This window comes from Protopterus annectens, chromosome 3.part1, assembly GCF_019279795.1.
Source record: "Protopterus annectens isolate FY-2018-M chromosome 3.part1, PAN1.0, whole genome shotgun sequence".
Lineage (NCBI taxonomy): Eukaryota > Metazoa > Chordata > Ceratodontiformes > Protopteridae > Protopterus > Protopterus annectens.
The window spans coordinates 1,638,269,257-1,638,291,756 of NC_056732.1; positions in this window are offsets into that span (position 1 = coordinate 1,638,269,257).

The window sequence follows — 22,500 nt, forward strand, 5'->3', positions numbered from 1 at the left end:
TCATAGGCCACTACTTAACTTCTTACTGCATGACATATGGACATAGCCTGATATATAGGTGGAGGACAGATGCTGGAACACAGGGCCATATTTGCAATATTGTTGTTATACACTGAGAAAGTTGCTAGTGTTACAGGATTGGTTGCAACATACCCTTATTCAGGAATATGAAGTCAGAAACACAAATGGATGTAGCCATGTACTGATAGCACTCAACAGACATAATGCCAATGATATATCTGAGACAAGACCTGTGTGGTGGACAGACAAAACATAACAGCCAATCCTCTGGCCATCATGTGGATAAGCCCACAGTTGAGAGCTATGCAGACAGACTGCATTCCAAGATAAACTAGTATGTACACACAAACCCTGTAACACTAGCGGTATACAATGCATATAACAACACTATTCACACTGTCTGTAAGTCTGAAACCTTATACAAATATGTAGTTGGCCTGTGTCTGCAAGTCCTCTTGTAAGAGGTATTGCTACCTGCTGTCTGTAACACTGCTGCCCACATACAGGAAGGATGTTCTCCATACAGTAAAGATAAAGGGACAACACCCACAAGATTTAGTAATTTATAGCAATGGGTTGCCATGATAGTGGTAATTAGAAGTACTACACAGCAGGCTGCATGCAAGTAGCAAATGGTGGACACTGATTGGTGCAGAGGTCATCACCTGATCATGTGCATCACCGACAAAATCCATGCTGCAGTCTATTCAAAGCAGCTCAATCTGAGCGAAAGAGAGAGAAAGAGAGAGAGAGAGAGAACAAACAAACAAACATCCAGTAAGTAAAAAGTTGTTCAACAACTGAACCTACAGACATCCCAAGTTAACTAGGGAACACAGTAAACTGTATCCAGAATAGATGACAATCCTACAACAGGTATGTGAAGCATACATTCCTGTAATTCAATGTAGTCCTTGGTCTGTAATAATGGGATAGATGATGTGGAATTATTTATATGTACCATCAGGAGCTGTAGTTGTAATGATGTCCTGCTGAAAAACTGCTATGGACAATAGTGTCTGTCCCTGTAGGCAGTGGGCCATACCTGTCAACTGTGCAGATCAGCACTGAATAACAAGATGTAAGTCATCATACTGTGTGTTCTGTACCGCAAGACTTGTATATTAGTCTGGCCAATAGCTGGTGGTAGAAGTAATGCTGTTATGATAGACACATGAGTTTCAGTGCCCACCACTTGCAGGACAGTCATGCTAGCATGTAATGTAGCATGCACAAACACCATTGGTGTGTAATAGGCTTACCTGCAATCTGTCCCTAAATATACCTTCCTAATGTTAGGCAGTGTCCACATGTGACACCTGTCTGTGTTGTAGCAAGGCAGAGCAGTGCAGCTGTGCAGGAAGGAGAGTTAGAGAGTGTGGACCTTATGTTTGAATGCACCCCAAATACACATATATATATACATATATCTATATGGATCTAGGACTTTTGAGCAAAAGATCAAAAGCTCGAATTGATTACCACCGAACACACATTAACAAAAGTGCTTTCAGTGAAAAAGCCCTTTCGTTAAAGTATGCTAAAAAAAAAAACACTAAATCTACTTGAATGCAGGAGGGCATGCCCCCTGCATCCTCCCCACTTTAATATTTTCACTCTGAGGTCACACTACAGTGGGGAAAAGGGAATTTTCCCTTATCACACCGTAGTATGACCGGAATAACAAGCATACTTATGCGAAAGTGCTGCTTCGGTTAAAAGCACTTTCGCACAAGTATGCTCACCAAATTGAGATTCGGTGGAAGATGCAGTCGAGCATCTGTACGGATCCCACACACACACACACACACACACACACACACACACATATATATCTATAAATATATATATATATATATATATATATATATATATATATATATATATATACACATATGTATATATATATATACATATATGTATATATATATATATATATATATATATATATATATATATATACATATATATACATACATATTTATATATATATACATGTATGACTACAGCTATACACATATATATATATATATATATATATATATATATATATATATATATATATATATATGGATCTACCTTACAAGCTCGACACTTCACAAGATCGACATTTAGAAAGACAAGACCACAAGAACTAAACTGCAAAAACATGAAAGTTCACATGCACGGCAAACCACAATACCGACAGTTAACAAAACAAAAAGTTCGCTGTTCCACACAACACAAACACAACACAAGCACACCAACAACCTAAAAATCTACACTACACCTTACACACAACTATCTATGTACTAACCTTAACCCAAACCCTAACCCTAAGGTCCGTCACTATCGCACACTTACCTTACCCGCACCCTAACCCTAACTCACTTAATCCGCCCCTAACCCTCAAGACCCTCACTATCGCACACTTATCTTACCTGCACCCTAACTCACTTAATCCGCCCCTAACCCTCAAGTTCCTCACTATCGCACACTTACCTTACCCGCACCCTAACCCTAAATCCCTCACTATCGCACACTTACCTTACCCGCACCCTAACCCTAAATCCCTCACTATTGCACACTCATCTTACCCATAGCCTAACCCTAAATCCCTCACTATTGCATACTTACCGAGTCACGCTCACGCATTTCCCATGTCGGTGTTTTCACTGTCGGGATTACAAATTGTCGGTTATCTGCTCCGTCGGTCTTGTGGTCTCGTCGTTCTAAATGTCGATCTTGTGAAGTGTCGAGCTTGTAAGGTAGATCTATATATATATTTTATATATATATATATATATATATATATATATATATATATATGTATGTATGTCTACATATATTCAAACACACACACATATTTATATATGGCCATGACAGTGGTAATTGGAAGTAATACACAGCAGGATGCATGCATGTAGCAAGTGGTGAACACTGATGGTGCAGAGGCCATCACCGGATCATGTGCATCACCTACAAAATCCATGCTGCAATCTATTCAAAGCAGCTCAATCCATGTAGTGGAGAGAGACAGAGAGAGAGAGAGAGAGAGAGAGAGAGAAAACAAACAAACAAACATCCAGTAAATAAAGAGTTGTTCAACAACTGAACCTACAGACATCCTAAGTTAACTAAGGGGACACAGCAAACTGTATCCAGAATAGACGACAATCCTACAACAGGTATGTGAAGCATATATGCATGTAATTGAATGTAGTACTTGGACTATAATAATGGGATAGATGATCTGAAATTATTTATATGTGTCATCAGGAGTTATTGTAATGATGTCCTGCTGAACAACTGCTATGGACAATAGTGTCTGTCCCTGTGGGCAGTGGGCCATACTTGTCAACTGTGCAGATCAGCACTGAATGACAAAATGTAAGTCATCATAGTGTGTGTTCTGTACTGCAAGAAATGTATATTAGTCTGGCCCACTAGATGATGAGGTTACAGGGTGGGTCCCAGATGTGATGTGGCCTGATAACATGGCCAGGTGAGGTGGGTGAGGTGGTTCTGCTGGCAAATGTCTTCCCAAACATGCTATTGTGTCACTGTTATAGAACATATGTGGGTAGTACTAGTCCACATATTCCAAGATTATGTCTAACAGCATGCATAGATATCCCCATTAACACAAAACAACAGATGTGCAGTTACATAGCAAGCAGAACACATGCATATATGGAACCATAGTGGTCCATACAATGGCATGCAGGTGACATTGTTCATAACAGGCCACCAATGATAATGTTTCAACATGGAACAATGCTACAAACACATTGCACAAATTGTTGTAGAATACGATATATGTCCCAACAGTAGGTCTGCTGTAGACATACCTGTCGAGTTGTGTGAGCAGATTGTTGTTGCAGATATAGTGGGGGGGAGACAGAGATGTGTATTAACAACTATTATATCCTTGCAGTATAAGGTCCTCAGACCTGTTTCCCTCTTTATGTCTTTCAGGCACTATGTCTCTGGAGAGACTTCCGATTTACACACCCCAGGAGAATGAAGTCATCATCACATACCTGGTGCAGCACTACTACACCTTGTTTGGGCATACAGCCCATCATCTACAGGAGAGGACTGCCCTGTAGAATGATCTTGTCCACAGGGTAAGGGATGTCGGCCTGCATAACCACAGTTATGAGCAGGACCGACATCGCTGCACTGATCTACTCCACCATGCCCATCAGTGTGCTGCTGCAGTTAGGGGGGACCAGCTTGCAACAAGGGGGGGTCATGCCATCCAGCCCTCCCTGACACATGTTTAGGAGCTCTTCACCAGCCTTGGGGCACCTGCCCACCTGCAAACACAAGAACCGGAAGAGAGCATAGTGGAGCTGGGTGCTACCCACACAATGGCTGAGGAGCATGCAGGTATGGCCACAGGGCACATCAGTAGACCACTTTTGCGTATCCATCTGCATCTGTAGAGTTTAATTATGCATATGTGAGATGAAATATATATATAGTCTGTTGCTGCATTGTAATAATAAACAGATGTGCATAATATGTAGTATTGTGGGTTTGTACTGCTGATGTACTCTAATGCTGCTCCCACCCTGTACCAGTGCCACAGGTGTGGCTACTGACATCACATCTCTTACACAACTATGTAGGTCCCTCTGGTACACCTTCGGGGGGTCTATATTAAAACACCAAAGTCTTAAATCTTTGAATGTTCTAATATCAACACCTATTCAGCGAATGCTGAAAATAGCGAAGCTGCAGAACACCAAATTTTTTCCTAGGGAAAGAATTCATTTGGCTGTTTCGGTCGCTTTGCTATATTCAGCACTATGGTGGAAAGTTACGGGTCGGGTTCAGGTAAGTGTGCGATTGTGTGGACGTGAGGGTTAGGGTGCGGGTTAGGTGAGTTAGGGTTAGGGTGCGGGTCAGGTAAGTGTACGATTCTGACGGACGTTAGGGTTAGGGCGGGGTAGGTGAGTTAAGGTTAGGACACGGGTGAGATGAGTGTGTGATAGTGACGGACCTTAGGGTTAGGGTTTGGGTTAAGGAAAGTGGATAGATAGTAGTGTATGTAGAGTTTAGTGCAGGGTTAGATGTAGGATTTTAAGTGTATGTGTGTGTATTGCTTTTTTTTGGTGTGCTTGTGTTGTGTGTATGTGTTTCGGAACAGCAAATTTTTTTCCCGGGGAAAAATGTTGCTATTCTGCATGTTTGCTACTTTAAGCGTTCGCTGAATAGGGGTCGATATTAGAACATTCTAAGTTTTAAGACTTCAGTGTTCTAATATAGACCCACCTCCGGGGCATGTGGCTGTAGCTGGTAAGTATGGTGTTTATTCAAGTTTGCCAATACACCAGTCATGTTATAGCCATGGTATATTCCATGAACACATTTAACACACCTACCCATAATGCATGCTGTACATGTTCACGTATTGTTGCTGTTAACTGCACTGCATCCCAGTGGTCACCATGGTAGTGTATCTGAAGAGTATGTAAGAGTCCTGCAATATAACTACCAACCTGTCATTGCAAGATGTGTGCACAGAGATGAACATAATTGTGGGACAAATGGCCTACACTAGGGACATGTCTGAAACATCACCCTTATACAGTGCTACAACAGTGTATATACCACTATTACAATGGCAGCTGTTATAGATGTACACTACAACATATCACAATACTGCATTCCACAATCCTTACAACCTGCAATGTTGTCCTAACATGAGCAATGAATGTGTAATATGGAATCCTATGTTAGGACAGCAAATATGGGGAGTGCATACCTTTACAAACACTGGAAGCATATGTGTGCATACACTCCAGATAACATATTGTGAAATCAGCTTTTGAGGTACTGACAGTATGCATTCTTCATGAGTATGGACCTTCCAGCAAGTACAGGTCCTCAATGTCACACCAAAAAATGGTCTGCTGTCCAAGACGTTTGGCCATCAAATGTGCCTACTTACCTGCAACAGAGGCAGCCATGTCTTGCACACATCTTACAAGCCATGGAATGGATCCCATACCCAACAGGTAGCACCCAGGAGTTGGACATGTAGGCTTACCTCATCATTCCATATACCATGGCAAAAGGTGCAGACAGTCATGTATGTCCCAATGATGTATGGGACAGGATTAATGTAGAAAATAAACAGATGGCTATCCAAGGATAGATGATGACACATGTTGCAAACTGGTCATGCAGGCTGCCTAGTAACATGCCACAACACTGAGGGAGTTGCAGGAATGTCTAGCAAGTACTGGCTGTGCAGTACCTGTGTCAGCAATTGCCTGCACTCTGCATAAGTGTGGCCCATGGATTAGGGTAATCAGATGGGACAGTTGTACCACAGGAAACATCAGCCAAGCCTCTCTACATGTAGCATATGCATAACAGCAAAAGTCCCCCAAAGACATGCGTTGCAGTGTGTACTGGTGTACTAAGATCATGTTGGAAACCTACAGACAGTATCAATTAAGATACAGGTGCTGCACAACCAGGCCACCATTCCCATCTGTACCTTGTTGGTGCTACTGTACACCTGTATGTTACCATTCATTAGCAGGGACTAGGCTGGTACGCATGGTGTTCAGAGTTTGGGACACTGCAAAATGACACACATGTGTAGGCCATAGTGGTCAAGCAACTGCAAAAAGGCTGAGAATGGGGAGGAGGTGTCATCCTGAAACACAACACTGCACTGAAGCAGAGATCCAAAGCTTGCTAAGAATGACTGTATCTACACACAGTCAAGGTCTTGAATTGTGGCAGACATAACCCTGACTATACAGTAATAGTGATGGCAATATGTGACCTCCAAGGGCTGTGCACATGAGTTGACCTTGCAGTCATGCAGAGTTGGGGGACATTTATAGGGCAGAGTGGCCAAATACTGGCAAATGCAGATGGCCCATGCTAGTATACCCCTTCCAGGAATAGTGACTGCTGTAGTACACATAACAGCTGGTGCAACAAACCATCATGATAAGGGTGTGCACATATATGCACCCACAAATTGTATGCATCTCAGTCAGCATCTGCACAGCTAACACATTTGTTTGATACTGCATTTGATTGCACAGGTCATATGTCACATATCAGGTTCGTGTAATGTTAACATATGCAGTAATGTGGCTCCATGGCATATCAGGGAAGAGGGTGCCATATTAATAAGAGTATGTACACTCCCCATAGACACGGTAAGGTTTGAAGGTTGTCAGTGTAATTGTATTTATTGGCCATACATGCACCGCTGATGATGAGATCTGTAAATCAAAAATCAGGCATTCACAAATGACATCTATCCACATATCATCACAGGTATGTGTCAGACAAACACATTGGGGCTGTGAGCAACAGAGCAAACATAACTGACACACATATACACATTCAGCAATGGTGTGTACACCTGTGAGATATGGTGCACAGTACATGCCAGGGTGCCAAACAGGTGCAGAGCAATACTGTGTACATGGGTGCAGTGTGTTCCAGGGGAAGGGGCATCACCTAACACAACCCATGCATCACAGAGATGTATAATGTTGGCAACAGGGATTGTCTATAGCTGCACTGCATGCTGTTGAGAGCCATATGTCATGCATGTTGACAGATGGCTAATGAGAGGTTGGTGTGTAATATCTTTGTGCAACCTCACCTGTAGGTGTGTGTGTGTGTGTGTGTGTGTGTGTGTGTGTGTGTGTGTGTGTGTGTGTGTGTGTGTGTGTGTGTGTGTGTGTGTGGTTAATCTGTCTGTAAGTTCTATCTGGTGGAGTGGAGGGGGATTGATGTATGTAGAATGTGTGTATGTGTGTGTGTGTGTGTGTGTGTGTGTGTGTGTGTGTGTGTGTGTGTGTGTGTGTGTGTGTGTATGTGTGTCCATGTATGCACATTTGTGAGTGTGTGGGGTTGCTCATACCTCTCAACTTCCCTTAGAAATCATGCAGTACATGGACATGGACAGAGACATTAGACACCAGGAATACTTTTCTGAAATGTAATATCAGGACAGCTGATAGTATAATAAAATCTGCAGCATAAAATATGTATTGGGAGGGAAAACTAGACACCAGGGATACGTTTTTAATTGCAATCAGCAGAAATGTGAAAGAATACCCACGTATGCAGCACTAAAGATGCATTGGGGAATTACAAGACAACACCAGAGAGTATTTCCAAATATTACTGTAGTCCACATAAAAAGTTAATAGAGCAACAGATCTTGCATCTACTGAACAATAGTTAAGTATGACACTCCAGTGCATGACATTATTGACTGACTGTAGAAGCCCATAACATATGGGGGGCATGCTCAAGATATCTGGACAAAACCAGGGTGAATACTTGATGACATCAGGGAGTCTTTGAAAAAATGACTCCAATCAAGTTAAAGAGTTAATGGAGTAACAGGTCATGTCTTGTGATCACTTTTCTGAGCAACTAGAAGAATAATACATTAATGATTAGTATTATTGTCTGTAATTATTCAAGACTGATGCAGGATGGGGAAAATAAGAGAAAAAAACTATGGACATTCTGCAAACTCATGGACAGGTAAGTAGTATGGTGGAATGTCAGGGTGTGTGTGTGTGTGTGTATGTGTGTGTGTGTGTGTGTGTGTGTGTGTGTGTATACGTTCACTGTTAAGCAATGACGTACATGTGTTAAAGTGCGTTTCTTGTTTTCCCTTCACAGGTGGCGAGGTGGGTCAGGGTCATACAGACACTAAAAATGATGATAGGTGTGTTGAAGCACAGACGGGGCTGTCAGTGGCTGAAACTACATCATTGTTTGACATCCCACTGTTATCCACCCCATCCCCGCACACAGTCACATTACCTATACATACCTGATCTCCAGTGGCCATAGCTGAGGGACAGTTGGCGGTTGGTGGAATGGGACAGGATGGTGTGGTATCTATGGCACATGTGTCTGGACACAGCAGCCATAGCTGGATGTCCGGCGGGGTACCACATAAGCAGCTGTACAAGGGTGCTCATTGGAGGGCTGCTTGTCATCATGCCCCTGGCAGAAGTGCCATATCTGGTATCACCAAATGCATGTTTTCAGGCTGTCATGGAGGCACAGGCACATATGGAGCGGTACACTAGACAGGCTCTGAGGCTGCAGAGGGCTACTAATTCAGCTGTTACTGACAGCATTTGTGATCTTGCAGGTGCCTTCCCTTATTTTTCAGAGGTCACGGTTAGATGGTTGGGTGAGATAGTGGGAATCCCCGACCGTGGAATGTCCATGCTTGAGCATATGGTGGGAGTGGTCCGACCGCCATGTGGACGTAGGCCAGCAACACCAACAGCTGGAGGTCGACGTGGACATGCCAAAACACAGAGCCACTCCCGTAGAGGCAGTACCAGCCCCAGCACTGCAGGGGGGGTGCTGTCCACACCACACCACAGCAGGCCATGTCCACATGACCATGGCCTGTCCCAAGAGGGACCCAGATCCAGTGGACATATATCATCATCAGGGGAGAGTACTATATCATGGCTTGTACCTGGTGGTGCCCATGGAACCACTGGCAGGCACAGTTCTCTTGTCTGTGACCAGAAATGGTGAACTGCACACCCTGCCAGATACGGTCTGCACCTGTCCAACAAACCCCTGTATAGGTCAGCCACATGGCAGAACTGTGTGCATGCATACACACACAATACCAACACAGCTAGGGCAATCCCATACCTACACACACCACATCACAACAGCCAAATTAATAATTAAACACCCTCACTCACACACATGGTGTCAAATGTATGGCTCAGCCTAGGTCTCTGGCAAACCAACAACACACACAGTGCATATGATGATATCTGTGCCACAGCCCTGTCATCTATAACTTGATGCAGGGACAGGCTAATATGGTTCTGATGCGCAGGGTGACTATACTATGGTGTACCAATGTAATGATGTGCAACATACTGTCAGCAGTAAAGTTTAATGCTTACATGTCAAGAAGTGTAGCTGTCCAGCCATGATGCATTATAGCTGTTATTAACACTGAGTGATTGTGGTCTCCATAATGTATTCTGTTTGTGTTGTAGGTGTCCATGTGTCAGCAGGATAATGGACTGCTGTTGTATCCTACAAGAATATGGCACTGTGGTGACACCTTGGCTGTGCCATATCCTGGGTACAGGTGAACACATGTCACAGGTCTGTATAACAGTTACTGCATGTGCCACATGGCCGATAGGTCTGGGGGTGGTGTATACAGGTGAGTGCATGGTGGCTGATGTCAGCAGTCCTTCTACAGTGGACAATGGTAAGTGTTCTGGGTGGCACACACCACATGTTTGTGTATAACATACACAGAGGCTTTGGTGTTGATGCAATACACAGAGAATACTGTACACATGGATGTATGTACCTGGACAAGGAACCCATTTTAGCCTATGTAATTCCACCAAGACAGAATAAGCACAACAACACATTGGGAAATAATCAGTCTGCTAGTTGATGTCATTGACAATGGTACTGCCAGGGTATATGTCCCCTTCCCCAATGTAGTGCAGTCCTCAACTCAGTAAACATAGGTGTGCTGGTGTAGGTGGCACATCCCTACTCTTTGGAGAGTGACAGGTGCTGTAGAACCACAGATAGTGTAAGGGACAACTACTTAACCTGTTAACATGAACTGTACAGTATTATGACCAGCTAAACAGAGGATACACTCAACAGTAACTGCAATGATGGTGGCTGTGTCCACAAGAGCCACACCCAGCTATATATACCAACCCTGGTATTGCTGTACACCTATACAGAGGGGAAGAGGGCATTTACACATCTATCACTAGTTGTGATGGAATGTATTTCCACAGGATGATACCTGTGAAATGTTAGCATTTGCCAGGCAGTTTGTGGACAGATGACCTCCTGGGACATTTATATTCTGCAAACAGAAGTAGATTCCTTCACATACACACACACTCTTACTTGGCAACACTGGGACTAGAACCTGTACCTAGGTGTGAAGTGCTACTGATGTGTTTGGCCTTAATTGCACACACCACAAAGCTTTTAGGATGAGGTGTGTTCAAGGTTACGTTTTACTTCCAGGACATCCCCAGGCCTGTACAGTATGGTAATGGGGGATGTACTGGTTGTTTATGGACAATGCATAGTGTGACATACTGTCATATACACATTGACAAACACATAGTCATACACAGATCTGAGAGACCTGGTCTTATCAGTGTAACTACCTTGTCAGTGTGTCCACTGTTCTGTTACAGATAAGTTGCACACAGCACATGCATAACTGGGCTGGATAGTGTTATCAGTTACCTGTATGGTTGATGGTGACAGTGGTCCCCATACAGTGGAACATGGGACATGTACTGAGGGTACCATGGTGTAAAGACAGTCTACCCAGCACCCACACCCCACAGTGGATTTTGTACACACTGAAACCCATGACAACTCTCTGACATACCCACTATCACACATTGACCAGGACTGCAATACAACCCCTTGTCTATCCCAGGAGTGCTACTACAGATATATGCTTCTAATGCACATGCCACAGGGATAGTAGGGTGATGCATTGTCATAGCTATCTTATGGTCAGCAACATTACTAGCCATAATACTGTGTGGCAAGGCATATTGTATTAGGAGAATGTGGCTTCAGAATGCTGTATCCTACAAATATAAACACATGCACACATACACACACTTGCCAGAACTCAGAGGGTATCCCATGCCTATCAACCCATTTGTACAACAGTGTTGTGCTGGTACCACAAGCCACAGGTAGGCCTTAGAGTGAAGAGTGTAACAAGGTACATGTAATGTCCGCTACAGCAGTAGCCACATCTAACTATGCCAATGGGGGGTGTGGTGGGTATGAAGGTCCTCAGGGTATTATCTTCAGGTCTACAAACACACAGACACTGTTATTCTCATTAATGCACACATACACATTTGTCAGTACTGGGGTCCATCGGTGCAGGTGCTCATAGGTGTGTAGCAGGATATTGTCCATGGAGAGATGGGCAGTGTAGGGGATGTGTGTACAGTGGTATCATGCCACCTGCCATGTGCCAGCAGGCCATCTATCAACAGATACCATAGGAGTGATCCTCAGGGTGAGAGTTACATGCAACATCCAATTATTTAGTTGCCTCTTGCAGAGGGCCAGTGAGGTGCTCCAGTTGACATGCATGCAACAAGTATTACATAACATGGTCAGTGTCTGTCTTGGAGACCTGTACCCAAGCATGTTCTGTTGACTGTTGTAGTGTAGTTGAGGTATCCATGGCATGTGGTGCATACAGGGTGTGGATTCCTAGCTGTGACAGTCATAACACAGCTGGGCAGACATGTCAGTGTCAGTCAAGCATAGATTGCCTGTAAGTTGCCAAGATGGATACCTGACATCTGCAAATCTGTAAAGAGGACAGACAGACATCAGCTAGCCAACTGGCCATGCATTAAGATGAATGTGTTAACAGATAGACGATAGACGTCTGACACTGATAGGTATGCAATTACCTGAATACCTCCAAAAAGCAGCCAAAGTAATTTCCTATCCTATATCCATCCTCATAAACAGAACCATTAAGGAAGGTTACATTCCAAACATCTGGAAAATCTCCCATATCATTCCCCTTCACAAAGGCGGCAACTCAAATGACTACTCAAACTATCGACCAATAGCACTCTTATCACCCTTAGCAAAAATCATGGCAAAATGCATTCATCATCAACTTTTAAACCATTTAACACAAAATAACATAATAGCTAAATGTCAGCATGGTTTTAGGCCATCTCATAGTACCACAACCGCTCTGTTATCCTTTGCAGATGTTATAAATAGCAATCGTAATAACAACAACCTCTCATCTGCACTCTTTATTGACCTCTCCAAAGCTTTCGACATGGTTAACCATGCACTTCTGATCAACATTCTTGAATCCTTCTCTCTTGACTCTTTAGCTATTAAATGGTTCAGGTCCTACCTAACCAACAGACAACAAGCAGTTCTCTGGGCAAATACTATATCATTCCTTCTACCTGTTACACTGAGAGTCCCTCAGGGCTCCATTCTAGGCCCACTTCTTTTTTCTCTTTTTATTAACGACCTGCATGTAGCAATCCCACAGGCCACCTGCATTCAATATGCAGATGATTCAACATTAATTTGCTCAGCAACCTCACCATCTGCACTACATTCCCTGACTCAGAATGTATTTAACACAGTAGCAACATGGTTCACAAAACGTTGTCTCCTTCTTAACGCGAAAAAACCAAACTCCTTCTCTTTACACCCTCTTATAAGTCTACCCCAATGGATTTCTCTGTCATTTCCAATAATAGCACAATCATACACCCTGACTCTACAACTAAACTGTTAGGAATTACTATTGATAACAACCTTACATTTGATAGTCACATAAATAACACCATTTAAATGTCAACAGGAAAAGTGGCTCCTTATATCGAATCAAAACTTTCTTAACTCCAACAGCTAAAACCAAAATTGCTCATTCCCATTTAATTTCTACTCTTCTTTATGCCTCTCCCATATATACCAACCTCAAAAAGAATAACCTTGTCAAACTACAGCATGCCTATAACAGCATCACCAGATTTGCCACTGGTAACCCCTTTCGTACTCACCACTGTCTAAATCTAAAGCAGCTGGGCTGGCTTGAACTTCAAAACCTTCTGAAAATCTCCCAACTAACCATGACCCACAAGATATTTTATCAACCTAATAGCACTCCTATACTATCCAATCTCATAATCCCTTATAAAAACCTAAACTCACTGCGCTCCTCTAACAAACTTCTAGCTAGTATAACCAAAACTAATAACTTGGCAGGAGATTCCCTGTTTTCTAACACAGTGGGAAAAGACTGGAACCTCCTTCCAAATGAACTAACAACACTTTTTTCTTTGCCTCTCTTTAAACAAAGACTAAAAACATACTTTAAAACTCACTGGTTATGTCCATGTTGTTAACCTGACTAACCTTCCCTCTACTAAAGTTACTTCTACACCCTACCAATTTTTCACACATATTTCTTTAATTTCTATGATGAAGAACTGAACTGCAGACCACAATTAAACAATTTGGTAGATTCCATCCTGCTTATTGTTAGTACAACCTAGTACATAATAACACTATGTCACTTTTATTGTGTAATCAAATTCATCTCACCATTCTTAATGATTTCTATACTAGTGTAAATATCTTTTTTGATCCCTTTTTTATTATTATTACTGATTTTTTTTATACTTATTAGAACTACATTCATTTACGATGTTTCAACTATGTGTACAATCCTTGTTGCTGTATTTTAAGTAATTATCTAACTATTAATGTTGGAGCTTTTCTCCCCGGGCCTCTACTGAAAATGGAAATATATCCAGCTAGACTAGCCCGGTCAACAAATGTAAAATAAATAAATAAAAAATAAATAAAATTACTACATGACAGCAACCCTCAATGACATGTCCTATACACACAGTAGTCTACAGTTAATATTCACATGTAAGATCAATGTCCAGTAGGAAATATTTAATGAGACACAGCTCACACACCAAGAACATGACAGTGAGGACTCAGAGTGCATCTTTGCATGCAGGGGTGTTTGGTTCCAGTACTACAATCTACAATCTTCTCTTACTTGGAAAAGCACTTCCAACAGCAGTAATGTAATGATACATTACATGCCAGTGTGACTGCATATAACCTGGGATACTATCCATGTACGTAACACATTCAAATGGAAAAAGAGTGTTGTACAAGCCATATATGCTCAGGTGTCTCAGACAGTAGACTCATACCCCTTGCTACTGTAATGACAGCACATAGACACATGTTATGTACATTAAATTAAATACACTTATTAAAGATGTCATTACCCTGCTATTTTATCAGACAAGAATGTGAGCACTGGTTACCTTGGATGAGCCATGCTTAGCAGGTTTCAGCATTGCTGCAATATAAATGCTAAGCACATTTTCGCACTGGTAAGCGAAGCCTACATGGTGTAAGTGCCTGCATGTTTAACCATACATCAGCAGCGCTAACCATCACACAAATCCACACAAACCTGCTCAAAACTGACTTAACCACTCTGTATCCAACAGGCCCTGTTCTGCCCAGCAACAAAGGAAACAGCCCTTGCAGGACTTGAACCCAGGACCCTGTACACTATAGTCAGAGCAGGTAACCACTAAGCCATCACAGCTGTGAAGGCAATTGTTTTTTCCAATATATCTGTCAGTATACATAATGAATAGTATTGAACAACTGCTATGACTTCTACAATTGTGTAGTACTTGTTAGTGATATTACTGTAGAATCACGTATGTTGTTATATCTAAATATACACATATCAAATAAATACGGTGTGATACATCAGGGAAGGTATATACAACAGTCATATTTACACATAACAAGGATATGGATATATATATATATATATATATATATATATATATATATATATATATATACACACATATGTAGATATATGTATACATGTACATACACATATATATTCATATATATGCATTTATATACATCTGTATATTGTGTTATATATATGATCATATATAGATCTATCTGTATGTATATATATCAGGGGTGGCTCGTGCTATCGGACTGCAGCCCTCCCACCTACAAAAAACAAAAGAAAAAAAATCTGTGAAACAAAAAAAAAAAAAATCACGAGTCCCGATTCCTCTCCTCTGCGCATGCGCAGACACATTGAGGTACTCAGACTGCCTTTATCGGCAGTCCGGATGCAGAGAAAGAGGTACCCAGCAATCTGTGCTGTGAGGTACCCAGGAATCTGTGCGGTCGTCACAGAACAGAGGAGCTCTGGACTGCTTCCCTTGCAGGCAGAACCAATGAGGGGTGAGCTGAGAGCTCTCATTGGGATTTCGCTGCGCAGGCTTCGTGTAGGAATGGTCACTGGCTGGGATTTCACTGTGCCGGCTTTGTAAGTGGATTATACTGCTGGACAAAGGCTTCGGGTAGGTCGCTGGCTGGATGGGCTTCCAGGTAGGTGAAGGCTTCATACACATGGACAAAGTGTGTGTGTGTGTGTGTGTGTGTGTGTGTGTGTGTGTGTGTGTGTGTGTGTGTGTGTGTGTGTGTGTGAGAGAGATAGGTAAATATTGACAGATAGATATCTAATACACAAACTCATGCATCTTAAAGACAGCCTATTAAAACTGCTAATATTTCAGTAAAATGATCACTAGTATAGTTCATGAGTGATAGCTATATTAGTACAAGCTCATTTGTTTAGCACTTGCAGCTATTCAGAACTGTTGTATGCTTTGCAATAAAACACTGCTACAGCATATTCATGAAATGTACTTTTTTTAATTTACAATACAGTTCTTATTACGTGGTTAGTTTTGTGTTTAACAGACAATGCATATTATTATGTTAACATGCTAATGAGCTTGGATGTTTGGCTGCTAAGATATAAACTAATGCATTATGGGTGAAGAATTATGACACATATTGCTTTCATATATGTTCACAGAAAATGTTGCTTTCCTCCTGGTCAGAAAAGGGTTGATATTTGTGTTTAAAAATAAGTTGCAGAACTGAGTCAAGCAAATTTGAAAATATGTCCTGACTGTTTCAGAATAGTGTTTGTAGTGTTTTGACAGATGACTGATAACTAAACCAGCCTGCTCATTTGTATTAAGTAAATAGGCATACAAGTATTGTATTTTAATAGCTGCAGCTCTTAGATTGTGGTTAACAGAAGATAATGCAGCTTTCTGTTAATGGTATATATAAACACCAACTCCATTTACATATATCTGTAAGCATTGTTGTTGTAGTTCTTAAGAACTTCACAGGCATAATACCATGCATTCCTTCATTAATTTATTCTCAGAGTACTGTGTTTTCCTCTTCACAGCCACAGAGGAACTGAAGCCTACACAGGAAGGCAAAGAAAATAAGTTATAAAAATCAGTCCTAGACAGAGCACCAGTTCACTTCAGGATACACACACACACACACACACACACACACACACACACACACACACACACTTATATCACTTATATAAGGAATTTTAAAGCTCTTAAAATGTCTTTTGAATGTACAGGAAAACTGAAGCACCCCAGAGAAAACATATAGATACCAGGATGTTATGAACAGGAAATTAACTTTTAGACCAAGTACAGCATTTATACTATAATCACAATATACTATATGTTCTGCTCAAAATCTATTTCAATTATTTCTTACACTTCAACTGCAGCAATTGCAGGAAATTTGTTTTTCAGAAACTGGGTACTTGATAATTTCATAGATGCTGTTTTTCAGTCACTCACCTTCTGTGCCACTGCTAATGTCCAAAATTAAAACTATTGATTTGATTTCACTGGCCTGAATTCTTGGTGGTATATGGCATTATGGCAGGCTGGAAAGAGACAATGAGTTATAAGGCATCTGTCTCACACAAACCATAATGTCAGATTCCGTTCTAAAGAATGAAGGTTTGTCCAGCACAAAGACTATATGTATGCTTCTTGTTAATTCAAGTGTGTCCTCACTGATACCCCTGCCCAATATATAAGCAGCACATAAACTCATTTATCAGGAAAGAGATTATATTTTTAACCATCAAAAAATAAATAATAGTCTGTACAGCATCAAACAAGATACACATGAAGAACAAGAAAATTAAATGAAACTCATATAGCCCTGAGCCAGGAGGACTAATAGAAATGTAAAAGAAAAATCCCAGGAGAAGGAAACACTTGGTTCAAAAGGATTGTAATAAAACAGTACTGATAGAAATAACAGCTACATAGCGATATGAATAGTGCATTCTGCCTCAATTATTCTCTCTTTCTCTCTCTATGTACTTGTCTACTGTCTGTCCCCCCATATTTCATCATGATACATTGCTACTTTCAGCAGTGACAAATACTTATTTTTATTAGTTTATAACAACTATTTAATGGGTACATTCATAGCACAAGCAATAGCTTATAACAATTAACTGGTACTTTAATAGTACAAACAAGATATTTTAGCCATAAACTAATTTGAAGATGGGGGAGGGCTGTTTTTAAATGAAATAAAAAGTTGGAAAAATCAAAGTATCTTGATACCCACTAAACTAGCATTGCTACATAGCACTGAACCCACAGGCAAGGATTAACCAACATGATTTTTTTTTCCACTTAAATGTCGTTCCATTCATACCTGTAGGTGAATCATTTGCTCCTCTTCCCATGTTTACCATGACTATCTGTGGTCAGCTCTCAAGTGAAAGTGCTCTGAAAAAAAAAAAACTTAAGGCATACTCTGACCAGTAACACATCTTTCATTGCCACCACACTGCATACAGAGAAACACAGAAAGACCCTTTTCAGCCATGGTCTGGGCACAATGGCATAATGATATTGACAGTAAATATACAGTACAAACATTGTTATAAATATGTTGACAGTAAGTGTACAGTACTGACAAAGAAGGATAATGTGAGAGGTGTAAAAAAAAGGTATACACGAAGAGCAAATTTGAGGAATTATGTTTCACATTATTAAGTTTAATTACAGATAATTAGTGAACTTTGAGGAACTATGTTCACCTTATTAAGGTTAAAAAAAGAGTTACAATAGATTCAACATAACAGAGATAATGCAGAACAAATAATATTGATAATAGCATATATACATTATATACAAAGCATGAACTCATGTACAATATGTGATCACACTATATACAGTGCATGCTTCAGTTTTAGCCTCAAAAGGTGAAGCATGTGTATAAGTCAGAGAATCCGATAGTTGTGCATTTATGGTCAATTCACAGCTATTAACCTTAAAGTATTTGCAATCAGCTTCATTGAAAAGCTGCCCTACTACTGTGCTCTTGAAATCTGAAAGAGAATTAATGTCAGAATTGTTTGAAAAAGTTGTGTCTAACCTAGAGAAAGCACATTCATAAATGGCTCTTTTGAAAGTGGCCAAATTAGTAATATTGTGTTATCTCGTCTTAATGAATAAAATTGCTCCTTGATATGTGGTTTTCTTGTTAGTAGTGGGCAGTAGCCCACTTCTGGAATCTTATAGAGTGAGGTGGCAAGTAGCTCTGGACATCATCTGTTACTTGGAGAAGCTGTAGTGCCTGTAGAAGGTTGCAGTGGTGTAATTTGGACTCAGTAATCAAGGCAAATCAAGCTGCTTTATTTTTCAATGGTCTGTAACCTTTGAGCACCATAAGACAGTAAAGGTAACCTGTATTCTTGTTTAGGAAGAAGAACATTCTTCGCCAAGGCTTTGCAGGTAATAAGGGATAATAGGTGGAAGATATAATGGCAGAACTTATGCTGAGGGTTAGCCTTATTAATAATGTTGTCAGTATGAGGGCTGACGTTTAGAGACTGGTCAACAATTATGTTTACGATAAGTATTCAATCACATATGAGATAATATCTCTTTATCAGTGATGATATCACTGGGAAGATGAGGAGTTTTATTAGAGGATAAGATAACATAAATTTTCTTTTTGTGTGTGTGTGTGTGTGTGTAATGCCACAGTTGCTATATACTGGTGGCTAGAGAGAACAAATGGTAGTGGATATAGATATTCAGGCTTGAACCCTGTATGTTGGATGCAGGTGGCAAGGTCCTGAATTCCCTATCCACCACCATTTCTAAAAAAAAAATGCAGATTTTTGCCTCATATTTGTTCTGTTCCTCACAAAATCTGTGTTTTCTGTATCTACATTTTTCTTTGCGAAGTCTGTAGTGCAGTGGTGCACTAGTAGCATTGCTGCCTGACAGCTACAGGCTCTCTGGTTTGGTTCTTGGCTGGGGTGCCTTCTGTGTTGAGTCTGCATGTCCTCCCATCTTACAAAGATGTGTCTGTAGTTTCTCCCTGATCTGATGAAAGTTGTCTTTTGTTCCAAGTCAGACTAGTTTCCTGGTTAAATGTTTAAAAATAACAGGCATTTGAATTTCAGACTTCATATTCTTCAGAAAGTACATGGTAACACAAAACTGTTTATTCTAGCAGATGTCTAAGTTTATAACATGGATATTTGAAATTTGTCCCTATTTTTGGGACTGTATTCCCCCATTATTGGCTTTGTCCAGGTATTTTGTGCTAAGGTTGAGAGCTATCTATGGTGAGAACTGAATTCATTGAATGTTTGGGGGCTGTATCACCCCCCCCCCCCATTACTGGCTTTGTCCACATGTTTTGAGAGCTATGGTGAGAACTGAATTCACTAAATTGTAGCCATTTAAGTTTGCCTTCCTCCCTTTCACAAAACAGCTGATTTGGCATAGTGGTATGTTTCTCTGACTGTTTTGCACAGGTAAAGACATGGCAGTGAAATGTATGGTGGTAACACAGCATTTTATTCTAGCAACTTTCCAACATTGTACAAGCAATGTTTAAAATGTGTCCCTGTTTTTTGGGCTTTTGCCCCCCCCCCCCAATAAATTTCGGCTTTTTCCAGATTTCTTGTGCTGCAAAGTTCAGAGATACAACTGTGTGTCAAGTAGATTTTACAAGGAGCTGAGAGCTGCAAGGGAACAAAACTTTAGTGCTGCTTATTCCAAGTCTGCTTGTATTGTAAATAGCACAACAGGTAGTGTACTTGCTTTTGATGCAGAAGGCTGCGGGTTCTACTCCCACAATGAATAGATGCATTGTTGATACTGTACTGTGTTGTAAAGTGGGTTGATGCTGCAGTCCTTTTTGCAAAGATACATGGAGTAGTAACTATGAACCTGTTATCAGTTTGCCATACAGTCCCTATTGCGATATTACAAGCTTATCATTTTTTTTAATGCATGCAACATAGGCAATTTATTCCTCAAGGGCAACAAGCACTTTATTTGTAGATGAATAAACAATGACATATAAAGTTGTTTGCTAGCAGCAACCTCTTCATTGTTATAGATTTCTTTAATGTGGAATTATTTAGATGACTTTTACACTTCAGAGATTGTGCATATTTGCTGATATTGGTGGACTGTAGAAGGTTGAGTAGACTTTTATGATGGAAATGTTCTGAACTGGGTAGTTTTGTCATTGGTGCATGCATTTTGTTTCATTGTTTACTGGAAAAATGTTCAAAACAATACATTTAAAATGGCCTCTAACAATTGTACTGTATCGTACAAAGAATACAATTTAATACAATCGGGAAGGTATATCAAAGAGCATGTGTATGTTTCGTGTTCAAGGGGCCTATGATTTGAAAACAGCCCAAAGTTAATTTTTATCTGCCACTGGCAAAATGTATTTTCTTTGAATGTGGGTTTCAATGCAGTTTCAATGCCTGTGAGTTTCAAGGGCAGAGAAGTTTTAATGCTAAGTCTGTTTTCATTGTGAGACTGCATTGCTTTGTTTAGCAGATATCTATTGGGGTTTGTGCTGTAAAAATGCAAAATAAAACTTTCAAATAAAATCCAAATCATCACAGAAGTAAAGCAGTATGCATATTACAGTACATATGGTAAATGGGGCAAAATAATCAAGGAACGGGACACTGGAATTGTTGCAGGGGGAGGCTCCAATCGACCATGGTTTTGAGAGGGGAAGGGCAGCAAACTCAGACAGCCCTGGTTGAACTATACCTCTCAGTTGTCCATATTTTTGCAGAATGAATAGATATTTGCTTCTTATTTTTGGTTTGTTCCTCATAAAATGTGTGGTTTTCTGGCAAATCATTTAGGAATGAAGTCACTAAATGACAGGCATTGAGTTTTACGTCATAACCTTCAGAAAAGTGCATGCTAAAGCAAGACCTGTTATTCTATCAACTGTCTTAATTTTATACAAGAGCAATTTTTAGTAGTGTTTGTATGTTCCCCCAATATATTTGGCCTTGTCCAGATTTCCTGCATTAACAGGTTGAGAGGTACATGCAAATAAAATTGCTTTATAGAATTAGGCATATCCAAACATCTCAATTGTCCCCAATTTTGGCTCAAAATGTTGCTCTTCTCCTTATAATCCCTCTGCAAAATGGCAATTTTGGAAGAAAACATGGAGGGTATACAATTAATGAATAGCTGTAATAATCAGTTATAGATTACTTTTATTTCAGAAATGCATGTAGATTCTTTTATTTTGTCAGTTGCTCAAGTTAGCAGTACTAATATTAAAAAGTGTCCCTTCTTTGACAGGTTTTCAGCGTATTGTGTGGCTATTTTATATTTTTGCATCACATTTTTGGTCCATTTTCATAAAATTGTGTTTTTTTGGCAAATTAGTGGCAAATCATTAAAGACTGAAGTTAGAAAATAATGAAAGACATTTGAGTTTCAGATTTCTACCTTTCAGAAAATTCATACTAATGCAAGACCTACTATTCTATTATCTTTCTAAGTTTATAAGAGCAATATTTAAGAATTGTCCTTATTTTTGGGCCTTTGTCCCACTTCAATGTATGGCTTTGTCCAGATTTCTTGCTCTGAGGTTGAGAGGTATGACAAATGTGTCAGGACCATCGCAGTCAGCCAGAGACATTTC